The sequence below is a fragment of the Mixophyes fleayi genome, chromosome 9 (assembly GCF_038048845.1).
Source record: "Mixophyes fleayi isolate aMixFle1 chromosome 9, aMixFle1.hap1, whole genome shotgun sequence".
In the NCBI taxonomy this organism is placed as follows: domain Eukaryota; kingdom Metazoa; phylum Chordata; class Amphibia; order Anura; family Limnodynastidae; genus Mixophyes; species Mixophyes fleayi.
Window position 1 is genome coordinate 111,125,299 of NC_134410.1, and position 13,138 is coordinate 111,138,436.

Genomic DNA, 13,138 nt, shown 5'->3' on the forward strand with positions numbered 1-13,138 from the left:
CTCAAAAATGGTCCCAAAGTATGTCCGATACATGATTTGTACTAGAAGTGAATGATCATTAGGTTATAATAATATGATCAGTAAAATATACTTCTTGATATCCAGCAGTACTGTTGCAAATTACCTTGATGCATCAGTATACAAGGACTTTGACTGCATATATACTAAACTACATAAAAAAGCAACAGACAAAAAAAACATGCTGCATTTTGCTCTCCAAAATTAAGAAATAAGTGACTGAGTATTAAAAAAAAGATGCAGACATAACTACAACGCCTCAAAATATTATCTAAAAACTATATAGACAATTCTGGTGATAGCGAACTTAAGTCTCCAAACAATGTCTAAAATAGTTACATACTCTTACACACTGTTCTGCATAAGATGAAGGCTTATTGAAGTATACATGTAAAAGAGAACTAGTAAGAAGAAAAACTATTACAGACTGGACAAAAAACACTATACAATCATAGCTGGCAGCTGCCACTGCCGTCTCTTATTAATAGTTATTCTAGATGACAGTATCACGTGAATGGCATGCAGAGACCAAAGAATGGCTTAGGTAATACACTGTCATGTGGGGCCACTTACTAGTGTATTATGGGTACATAGGATGACAAACTATTAGAGCACTTGATAATACGAGGGGGCATTGGCTTGTACACTAGTGGCGAGGGCTTATGTGAGGAGCAATGGTATGATGACACTAGTATACTGCTGGAGCATAGACTGCTGCTAAGAGCACTTGTGTTGGACAGCTATCTATTTTACAGAAACGCAATGCACTAAGCACATCTTTCTGTACCTAACTGCTAGCCCCTTTTTCTTAGGCCTGGCTCCTAGCTTTCAGGTAAATGTGATGAGGCATGTGCATATAATATAATAATATATTAAGATCTCCTTAATTCTGTTCCGCTATGGCAACTTTTACAAGGATTTCAAGTGTAGCCACAATATTCCACATTTATCAGTATGAAGTTACATTTGTTTTACTTTAACGTAATCGGTGCCATCCAGTGATCAAATAATAAAATTATTTTTTTTTTACCTAAATTAGGTGTACCCACAAGCAACCCACAAAAAAATTTAATTGCGGCCTCCAGTTGCAGCTCCACGTAGTCCCCATTAATGTTGGGGCTCAATGGATTTGCAGCTCCACACAAGTTATCAATGCTGGCGTGCAGGGTTGACATGGCACTGCAATGTTTTGCACAATTGTGATTACGTCACCTCAAGATCTTGCAGCACCCCCAATGAGAGCCAGCAAGTAACTAGAATACTGTTAAGCAGCACAGAAATTGGGGCTCCATTATGTGTACAGTAATGGAAATGTATACTTATTTCATTTTCACATTGTATTGATGTTCACATTTTTTCATGTGGCATGCCCAATAATGCCTCATGTGCCATTTAATGTGTTTACTGCCCATTATTAAAAACGCTACCCTGAAATATTAGGTGAATTCACTGAATAAAGCTACTGCCACACAAGCATAAAACACATGTAAAAAAACATTTACCATCCCTGCCTTAAAACCATGTACTTGTTATTACCACTACTTGGTTGCAAAGCAAATGTGTATTAACTTTGTCAACAGGAACTAAGATGAACACTGTTTTATTAGTCATCAGACTACATGTAACCTAACTAAATGCACATAATATGCGAGAGACTGAGAATAGTGCTTTGCCATTGCCTACACACCAGCATTATATGAAGAACAGTTGCAGAATCCCAAACAGAATCTCAACAGAAATTTACTTCGCTTCTTACAAATATGTTCTCATTGTAAACAAATTTACTTTGAAACTTTCAAAATGCATCTACTATTAACAGATTCTTTGCTAAAATATAGCCAAACACTTTAAAAAGAGAAAGAAAGGGAAAGAACAGCTGGCTGCTGAGAGCACTAGAGCTGCAGCCATTAAATTAGGAATGTACTGCAATATCAGACAGCGAGTCCTATTCCTTCTGTAACTCTCCAGCAGAGGTCCCCGATCACAGGGACCAGCTGTATAGCAGAGAAGAGACACAAAACAATGTACTATTGAGTAAAAGGCATATATCCCATAGCATCTACTCACAATCCAAGATTTCATATGTTGCTTGATTTCAATAAATTTGTGAGAACATGTACACAAGAGCGGCATTGAAATGTCATCTAAAGGAGGCTTACAGCCTAGTTCACAGTTCTCTCTCTTGGAATAAATTATGGTGGATTCCATTACAATGGGTGTCATGACATTATTTTTTTTTTTTTTTTTTTACAAGATGGTTAAAAAGAAAAACCTATGCGATAGTGATCTCAGCAATCATGAAAAACAAGCTTTAAAGAATCTTAGGCCCTAAGGAAATACTAATAAGGAGAATATAATAAAACAAGCAGATAAGGCAGGGGGGTGTTAAACAGGACAGACTATATAGAGCAGTGATAGGCCACCTGATACACTTCAGAGGCTGCATGGGTGGCCGCCTAACCTTCAAAACCTATTATTCTCAGGAATAAGGTAAAAAATACATTTAATAAAAAGAGACCCATCTGTAATAACATATCAGCGGGTGTTACAAACTACAACAAACAAATCTGACTGTATAGCAGCAAAGAGCTGCAGGTGTGGGCTCTAGGGCCGCCTGATGCACATCACCTATACGATGAAACCACTACTCGGAGATACAAGTTTATATAGAATTTTAAATGAAGACCCCACTGGGGAGTATGTTACAGACATCGGAACCCTATTAGCACATGGTCTTCATAATCACATCATTAATATAGAGAAAAAACAACAACCAATTCAAACTATTTTTTTTTTTTTCTTCCAAAAAGTAAAATATTTAAATAAAATCTCTGGGAAGACCAATTATTGCTGGCATGGAATCATTACCGTTGCATATACCTGAATATGTTGACCTTTACCTAAATAAAGATGTTAAATTATTGCCTTCATTTCTGAGAGACACTTTACCCATTTTATCAGGTTTTCCATTAGAGGAACCACATAAGACCGTTTTAAAGAACAACTGCCTGGGATGAACAAACAGCAACTTTGCATTGCTGGTCAATTGATAAATTCAATTAGTAAGCTATAATAATGTTACTGGATAATCAACAAGCTTCATATTAACTCGTTAATGAGGAAAGGTGACTGGTTTTAGTGCTGAATGTGACCGTTTTAAAACAAACAATCCCCCTAGGCTGGCAATAAAAATAAAATAATGAATTTGCACCCATCCGTATTCCTCTGAACCAGGGAACATTATCATAAAATCTTTCTAATGTTGAATAAGGAAGCAGAGAATGGCTATAAAAACCAGAACCCAGCTAATAAATAACCTTTATCACCACACGAGTCAGACACATTTTTAGCCCTGTATGCATGTGCTAAACATACTTATTAAGCTGTAATTTATTAATGCAATCCTGTAGGGAACCTGTATTCAGATGCTTTATGGAGGACTATAAAATATTTTGTTCTGTAAATTTAATTAAAGCTAAAAATCAGACTAAAGATGAACTGTACTTATTATTTACTCCAAACACTAACCAGCGATTTTTCTAAAGGCAAAATTAATTTGTTGTAAATCTTCCTTTAAAAAAAAGTGACTCCATAAAATAAATACTACATTCATATTTATTTAGGTTACTTTAGCAGGTTTGTCAAGACCAGACAATTACTGATTTAATATTCAGGCTGGCAGGGAGGCACTGTAAAGTAGACAGGCCTTCCATCCTGCACACGGGCACTGTGTACCACACACCGGTATAACTGTTTGGTGGATGCCACGGGCCCATATGAACAGTCACACAGCAAATTTAACTGCAAGGCTTCAGGAGAGGAAATAGAGGCACGAGTATTTACAGGGCAAATCAGAATGAATAACAATTCCACTTTATAAAAGCCTAACTGAAATGGGTGGGTGGTGAGGAGATGTCATGGTAAACTTACTTCTGCTTGCCCCCAAAAGTCGCCAGTCCTCCCTGACCTCTAGACACCTACTACATAAAAACATTACACTTTTTTATTTTATAAATGGATGTTTCCCGTATCATTATCGTTTGACTTCTGTACCTCTGATTTGGCAGTTTGATTTTCATTCTCTTTGGAATTGCTACTGTTTCTCTCACCACTGTCATTCTTGTGTGCAATACTGTTCTTCGACACTGAATTGGTTTATGATATTTAAACTTCAATATACACACACACACAAGGGCAGCATAATATTAACAAATATTTATAAAAGGGCATAAATAAATTATATGCTTACCTAAACTAATAGAAGAAATGAGTGAGGGCCTTCAGACCTTTATGCGATACTCAGGGGCCCCACATGCTCCAAAATTCCCCAACATATTCACCCCCGCTCAGACATCCACATGCCATTCAGACCTCCCACTTACATTGTCACTCAGTCCGGAACATGCAAAGGAAGGAGGGAGGCCTCTTTGATGCAGACTGCACACCTAACACCTCCTGCAATTAGATATGCTATGTAACCTCCCTGCGTTGTATCAACAAGGTCACGTGAAGCAGTAGCCAACTGCTACCATCATGTTAACGGCAGAGAAGGGGCTGCAGGTTAAGGCTCGTGAGGCATCACTATTTATATCAACACGCAAAAGCGAACCTTGGATGTTTTTTTTTATGCCAGGTGACCTGTCTCATATGTACAATGAGGCATAAGCCTGAACTTGAGAAGTAGCAGGGTACTGCAAGGTGTCAGATGCCTGTACATGCATTAACGTAATCTCTGATGTCTATGCGTTCCAAAATTAATGTGTGTTCTTCTGCATTACTAGGAAACACTTCAATACAAAGCAATGGAAAATTCCTGTGTCATATCACAACCTGAAAATATAAACAGAGCGCTAAAGTCTCTATTCTGACCCACACTGAGAACGGGCCATTCTGTATCAGAAGGTATACTGGATGTTGGAGAAACTGGGTGACACAAGTAAAATGTTCATAATTTCAATGAAAGCAGCAGCTGCTTAAAACATAGGTGGCACATAATGTAAACACAGAGGAAACAAGCTAGACATTAAAAACAAAGAAAAAACAAACAAAGCACAAGGCTATTTTGTATTAGCTGATATTTGAACATTCTGTTGGGACTTTAGCCACTACTATATTATCAGGGAAAACATATGGACTAAAATGAATATCAATATAAAAAACACCAAGCTTTATAGAGGGGACAACTTGTAGTGACTGCAATTCATATTGACAATTAAAAATAAAGAGCGCACAGGCTGCTTAAATGTCGTTTTTCTATTTGCTTCTTTTTGCATTCTTCTACAGCATTGCTTTAGGCAAAAGAATGCAAAGGCTTGTTAATCCTGATCACTCTACAACAATTTCAAGTCACAGTCTTTAAATGCATTCCAGAAACATATTAATGATCAGCTATAAACTATGCATTGCAACATATAAAGGGAAAGCAAATGATCTCCAATACGGTCACTGAGGCCCAATGACACAACTAGCCCCTAAATATGCATAATATAATACGCAATCTCTGAAACGCAAAAATGAATAATTATTTATATAGCGCCACCAATCCCGTGGAGCTGTACAGAGAATATTTGCCATTCACATCAGTCCCTGCCCCACTGGAACCTACAGTCTAAATTCAACATCACACACAGACTAGTGTTAATTTTGTCAGCAGCCAATTAACCTACCAGTATGTTTTTGGAGCGTGGTAGAAAACCAGAGCACCTGGAGGTAACCCACTCAAACACGGGGAGAACATACAAACTCCACACAGATAAGGCCATGGTTGGGAATCGAACTCATGACCCCAGTGCTGTGAGGCAGTAGTGCTAACCACCAAGTCACTGTGCTGTCCTTAATAACCATCTCTTACCAGAAGAATACTTTTGAATGTAAAAGGGTACCCCTGGGGGATACAAAGCTTATGTTTAGCTCTTTTGCCCTGTGCTATCTGGTCAGCCCAAAAGCAGCTTACTAGTCCTCTGAGAGGCCTGTGCCATCTCAGCTAAAATCTCTGATAACCTCATGGGAAAAGTCTTTCAGCTAGTTACAGAGCCGCAGTCACTCTTACCAGTATAGGGGCCAAGTTCAATGTGTTCCTGCTTTCTTCAAGTGCATAAAGTAACATGACCTACGAATACTTTAAAGTTCCCAGCAAAATCCCAAACCAGCCCAAAAGGAGCCATGTCTCAAGGTACAAGATGGCACACAGAACACAGCAACTTGTGCTGTTTATATAGATCTAAAGTCAGTCTCCACCCCTTCCATACATTCAAATAGGTCATGAAATAATGCACCAATCCTAGTGGATGCTTGAGCAGGGTAGTCCATCTGGGAGAGGCAGATAAACTGCTCCAATAATAAATATTATCAATAAATCAGGACTAGATTTGACTAAGCCTATGTGCAAAGACTATGAGCATCTCCAGCTCATTTCCCCCCCTGATTAGTCATGAGGTCACATCAACCTCATCCAAAGAAGACAACTTCAACACCATGATGACTATATAGCAATGTTTAGCACCAGGGAATAGCTCTCTTCACATGGAGAAATGAACCATCTAAAATTAGGATTCAAATACAACAATAAAGTATAAACAGATATATAGCAATCTGTAAATTAACAAATAATTGTAGCATTGGAACATTTCCACACTTTGTGGTTTGCATTCTAGTGATATCATGGCAGCTACCCAAAGTCAGTGGCCAGCTTTAAATTGCATTGTTTTAGATTGTTGATGTGCCACACGAAGCCATAAATGTATGATCCCGTAGAATAAAACTGCATAACAAGTAAAAATAATTGTGTATATGGTTGCCTTACCCTTTTATAAACACCATGTTGATTACACTGGTTGCTTTCTTATCCATTGTACTAAATTACATTTTGGATGTCAGTCCATTGCATTGGACACAGATTAAAAAGAAAAGCCACTGCAGCATTGGTGTCCAATTGGCCAATAGCTGGGTAGTAACAAGTAGACCACAAATGCAGTTCAGTGAGGATATACCAATACAGGATGCCATCTCCTGACAGGGGAGGTGACCATAGCACTTGACATCATCTCCGCTTTTCAAGCTCCATGTTATGTTCATTAAGATTGAGAGTGTTAAAAGCTTATAGGCCTGTATGACCCAAACAGTCATTTACTTTGGTCACCTTTACATCCCTTCTGAAGTCATTGAGCTCCAATGATTGCTTTCAAAGTCCTAAAAGGCATGTGTGGGCACTTGGAGATTGCAAGGAAAAATGCAATGATGGGACATAACAAGGTGGCTGGGAATGTGTGTGCCTAGAAAGGTGGCAGGCACCGTGGAGAATATTTTGCCCTGCAAGATGCTATCTTCAGGGAGGAATATATATGAGTTTTTCTGCCATACATGACCAGCTATAATCATTTATCCCTGGGCAATATATGTCTGATGATGATGACCTATTTGCTGGATGACAGAATGTGCAGGAGATTTGGGGCTGGGGGAGGGGTGCAAGGGCCTCACGATCCATGTCCTCAGTTAAGTTTAATGAAATATCAGTTAAGAGATGCTTTTGTGAAGGACTCTATAATGCTGACAAATAATCTTAACAGAACTAAAAATATTGCAACAACTCCTAGCACCTCAGGGTACAGATGGAGTATCGTGCATGAAATCTCACAGTAAGCAGTACTGAGGAGGGGGAGAGAGAGAACTAAAACATGCATAGGCAGCTGATTGTACACTAGCGGAAAAGAGAAGTAAACTCACAGTTTCGTATGTTAGATGTGCTAAGATATTCAGACCACAGTAAGACATCCTTCAACATCTACTACATGAGAATAGCTCCCCACAGAACTTAACAAAGAGCAAGTAATATACATACAGATGATACATACACAATCAATCAAGACTATGCCTATGAGACTTGTTAGGAACCATATCGATTAGTCAAGATGCACACAACGTTCTCAAGTGGTTGGTGTCTGGACAATCTGCTGTTATTGCCTGTTCCATACCATGCACGACCAAAAACACTATATGAGAGGAAATGTAAGGAGAATGGATAATTAAACACCTTACTGTCTAATAAACAAGCTGTGCTATTATGAACATGAATATATTAAACTTTACTCATTAATGAGACATAGCTGTAAACACTATTCAATCTGTTTTGGACTATGTAAGCCAACCATGTTTGCAATGGATTTCTTTGGGGGCTTTGGAAGTATAGTATGTAACAAATATACATATGAACAACATTCCGGAAGGTCAAGACTTCACATTACATTGACCACAAACCTTGTATATGCGAATGAAGTTAATTTTGACAGCATAAGGGTCAACAGCTCGCTTAATATGTGTATAATTTTGTTTATTTCTGTTACTTTTGTTAACATAAGTTTACCTTAGTAATCCTTAAATTAACTAATCAAACGGATTTGGCTTTTAATTAGTCCTCAATTATGCGCTCATACAGTGGAATAAAAAAAAAAAACATGTTCTGGCGGGTAAGAAGGTTGAGAAACTGGTTATTTTGACCCAGGGATGGACAAAAGTAATGTAGAATTCAAATCTAGAAGTCAGCAGAAGCTTTACAAGTACCCAGGTAAAATGTGCATATACTGACACAGTAATTTTTTAGGAACATTGGCTACCTGGACCCTGAGATTTTCAGGCCTTTTGTTAACCTGGATAAACGTACAGTACAAGGGGCTGAAATAATTCAACAGTAGATAAGAGGGTCAAACAAGACAAATAAACCTCTGATGCAAAAAGTTTAACTTGAAAAAAATATATACACAATAAACCCTATCCTCAATGGATGAACATCCACAAAGGAAATGGTAACAAGTTCCCATTTGAAATGTTAAACTATGTATGTGGATTGCCATAAGAACACAGCATTTAATGAATAAGGCAGTGGTTCCCAAACTATGCGCCTAGGCTCCCTGGGGTGCCTTGGAGATCTCAAATGGGTGCCTCAGCCAGGGCCAGTGATAAGCAAGGCAGGGGGACTACTTGGTAATTATTTTGGCTTAGGGGTGCCTCGAAACATTTTTGGGAGACCCTAAGGGGGCCTTGAACTAAAAAAGTTTGGAATCCACTGAACTAAGGGTTACATTTTGAAGCTCTAACACAAGCTGGTGAAGAAGATGCAGAGTGTGCCAGCTCTCTGGTAGTCACACCTGGACCGTTGCCAGAGACAGACATTGGAGACTGGAGTGGATGCAAAAGCGTCTCCAGGTGGTGAACGGTTGCATCTTTTAAATTTATTTTTTACACTGCAGACAAGCAATCTATACAATTTCCTTAAGCAAATTTTTGTCTCCATTCTGCTTTTCAATGTATTGGTGCTATGCTGATTTGCAAGGCAGCTCATTGGGCATTCCAAGACTTCTCATGTTGGGCAGCCTCTTTTAGAAATATGGCAACATTTTGCAAGCAACGTGACAAAACTATTCCACAACTGACATTTTCTACTTTTCTTAGTTCACAAAATCTTGTTTGTACTGTACAATAATTCAGGCTGTGTCTCCTATCCTACCTGCCTGAAATCTTCCTTCCCTAAATCCTTGTTTTTCAGTTACCCCACATTTCCTAACTTCCCCCTACACCATTTTACAAACCTCTTAAACAAGTTTTTATTGCTTCTATATTGTCTTTGTTTATAAGATTCTTTATAGATTCTTTATTTTGAATGATGTTCACTATTTTACATAGTGGCCATGGTTTAGTTTGTCTGTCTTGAAATATATGAAATACAACCACCACTTTCACAGAACCACCAGAGTACACATTGGCAATTACTTCTATTTAGTATTTAATATTTAATTCTTTAACACAATATATGTTTATTAGACAATGAATGGGGGGTGAGAAGATTATCTCCTGCCTGACATATCATAGCTGTGATGAGACCAGGAACTAATTTTTGGTCATGCAATCTGTATAATGTGAATGTAAAGTACAAAAGAAAATGGCTGTTTCTGCCAGTATGATTTTAACTAGATTTACTAATTACCACAGGAAAAAGTATTTTTGTAATTCCCCCAGGATAACAGCCATAAAATAAAAAGGAATTCAATGTTACCAAAGAATATCCTTTTATGCCCTAAAATAAAATGTTTTATACTCACTCTTACGTGGGTAGATAAAGAAATTAAGAAGTTATTCTGAAAAAAAACCATTGCAGTGTGAAAGCATAAACCTGGATCCAGTCTTAAAGTTAACTGATCAGTGTTGTCAGGCTTAATAACAGTTGTGACTTTTTACGACAGGCAATGCGCTGGTTTATGTATAGTCCTGGCTCCCACTCATTTGGATTTGTATAATACAGTTGTTCCAGGTATGGTTTTTACTCAAGGTTACCGCTTCCACATGCCTTTCCTCTTTGTATTTATGTTTACATAAATACACAGAATGTAGCACTAAGCATAAGGATTCTGAAATGGAAGTGATGTCTGAAAGTGTCTCAGGGAGAGGGAGGTAAAAAAGGAAGCATCAGTTCAGCCGTACTTCAGTTTACTTTAATTACACCTCCCATGAAGTTAATAAAGACTTTCCACACCAGCCTCAACGTAGTGCTAGATGTGCAGCCTTTACTACCTCTATAAATTAGTGGTAAACCTAGTGGTTCACTATTAGTCAGAACAAAACTAAAGACCAGAGAACTCATCTGTACAATAACATTTTTGTAATTAATACTCTTACACTAAATATTCTACTACAAGAAAACTAAGTGTTCACTTATAATAAGGGACATATCAAAACAATGTAAAAAGTAAAGTACAGTATTATTAAATGTACTTTTACTGATCTACATCGAAGACACCCAGGATAGGAAACAAGTCTACAATGCGTTTTCTTTCAGGAAGCAGACGAGAGTCTATGAAAGTATTTCAAGTATATCAGTTAAAAGACTTGAGTATTCTGCACACAATTTGTCAGAATGAACTTATCCATGGGTATACATTTGTTTTTTTAAGGCTACTGAAAAGGGTTAATGGCACTCTTCTGACTGACTGGTTTTCTGTGCATACACTTTGAGGCATTTGTTTAATCATCTCAGGATTCATTGAAAACTTTCATGCCTCGCATGGCTTGTTATATAACTTCAGTACACTGTCATGTATTGTACTGTGGACCTCTGCTGTCAACTAAAAGCTTTACTAATGTCGAGCTGGCACATATCTGTGCCAACATCCTGTACAAACATTTTTTTTTTTAAATAAATAGAAGGGTTACTTTGGCTTCAGCTGTTTACAGTCAACCGATGATGTAACGAGAAAGACAGCACTGAAAATACGCTGATATTAAAATATAAATGCATGACAATGTGATACATTAGACAATACTAAAAAGTTAGCTAGAGGTCAGTGTCCGGCACACGGATCAGACTCCTATTATTTCAGTAGTGTTGCTCTATCTCTGTGGCTTACCTATTAATCCACTCCTTTTTGGTAACTCCTTAGAGGTAATTTTACACTCCCTCTGACTTTTGTTAGGTCCACTGAAAGGAAGCGTGATATTAATCCAATGAAGAGCAAATCAGTGTCCATATGGCAGCCAATGAAAATCTATTTACTCATATTGTTTATTAATTTCACAAAGAGGATGGAAGTGTAATAAGTTATGCTCTCTACAGTCGACCCTCACTTTTCTTTAGGCAACAACAATCTATAAAACAGGCAGTGAAAACCTGTCACTCTCCAGGTCTTGTGAAACAGGAACCAGCATATACCAATAGCTGGCAGAGTATGTTGGGACCTGGAGAGCCACAGGTTTTCCTGCCCTGCTATAAAACAATGTGTGTAGATGCATGAGCACTAAATAATGTACCATAGCCATCAATGCCTTGTATATTACACACACAAGGTGGTTGAAGTTGGGGTGTATACGGTGGTATGCCTTTCCTACTTCCTTCATTGTAAATTATGACATTCCATTGACTTACAGTCATGGCCAAAAGTTTTGAGAATGACACAGGTACTGGTTTTCACAAAGTTTGCTGCTTCAGTGTTTTTAGACATTTTGTCCGATGTTGCTATGGTATACTGAAGAAAAATTACAAGCATTTCATAAGTGTCAAAGGCTTTTATTGACAATTACATTAAGTTTATGCAAAGAGTCAATATTTGCAGTGTTGACCCTTCTTTTTGAAGACCTCTGCAATTTGCCCTGGGATGCCATCAACTTCTGGGCCACATACTGACTGATGGCCGCCCATTCTTGCCTAATCGATGCTTGGAGTGTGTCAGAATTTGAGGGTTTTTGTTTGTCCACCTGCCTCTTGAGGATTGACTACAAGTTCTCAATGGGATTAAGGTCTGGGGAGTTTCCTAACCATGGACCCAAGATTTTGATGTTTTGATCCTCGAGCCACTTAGTTATCACTTTTGCTTTATGGCAAGGTGCTCCATCATGCTGGAAAAGGCATTGTTCATCACCAAACTGTTCTTATATAGTTAGGAGAAGTTGCTCTTGGAGGATGTTTTGGATCCATTCTTTATTCATGGCTGTGTTCTTAGGCAAAATTGTGAGAGAGCCCACTCCCTTGGCTGAGAAGCACCCCACACAAGTGGTCTCAGGATGCTTTACTGTTGGCATGACACAGGTCTGATGGTAGCACTCACCTTTCCTTCTCCAGACAAGTGTTTTTCCAGATCCCCCAAATAATCTGAAAGGGGATTCATCAGAGAAAATAACTTTACCCCAATCCTCAGCAGTCCAATCCCTGTACCTTTTGCAGAATATCAGTCTGTTGCTGTTTTTGTTCGGGAGTGATGTGGCTTTTTTTCAGGCCTTCTTGATACCAGGCCATCCTCCAAAAGTCTTCACCTCACTGTGCGTACAGATGCACTCACTGCATGTACTGCTGCCATTCTTGAGCAAGCTCTGCACTGGTGGTGGTCCAATCCCGCAGTTGAATCAACTTTAGGAGACTGTCCTGGCGCTTGCTGGATGTTCTTGGGCGCCCTGAAGTCTTCTTCACAACTATTGAACCTCTCTCCTTGAAGTTCTTGATGACCCGATAAATGGTTGATTTAGGTGCAATCTTACTAGCAGCAATATCCTTGCCTGTGAAGCCCTTTTTGTGCAAAGCAATGACGACTGCACGTGTTTCCTTGCAGCTAACCATGGTTAGCAGAAGAAGAACAATGTTTTC

At 38.5% G+C, this 13,138-nt stretch overlaps 1 protein-coding gene across 3 annotated transcripts in view; it reads right to left on the reverse strand.

The window, feature by feature from the left end:
- WNK3 (WNK lysine deficient protein kinase 3) overlaps window positions 1-13,138 on the reverse strand; it is a 98,458-nt gene that overhangs the window by 71,645 nt on the left and 13,675 nt on the right. The gene's annotated exons all lie outside the window — the stretch shown is intronic.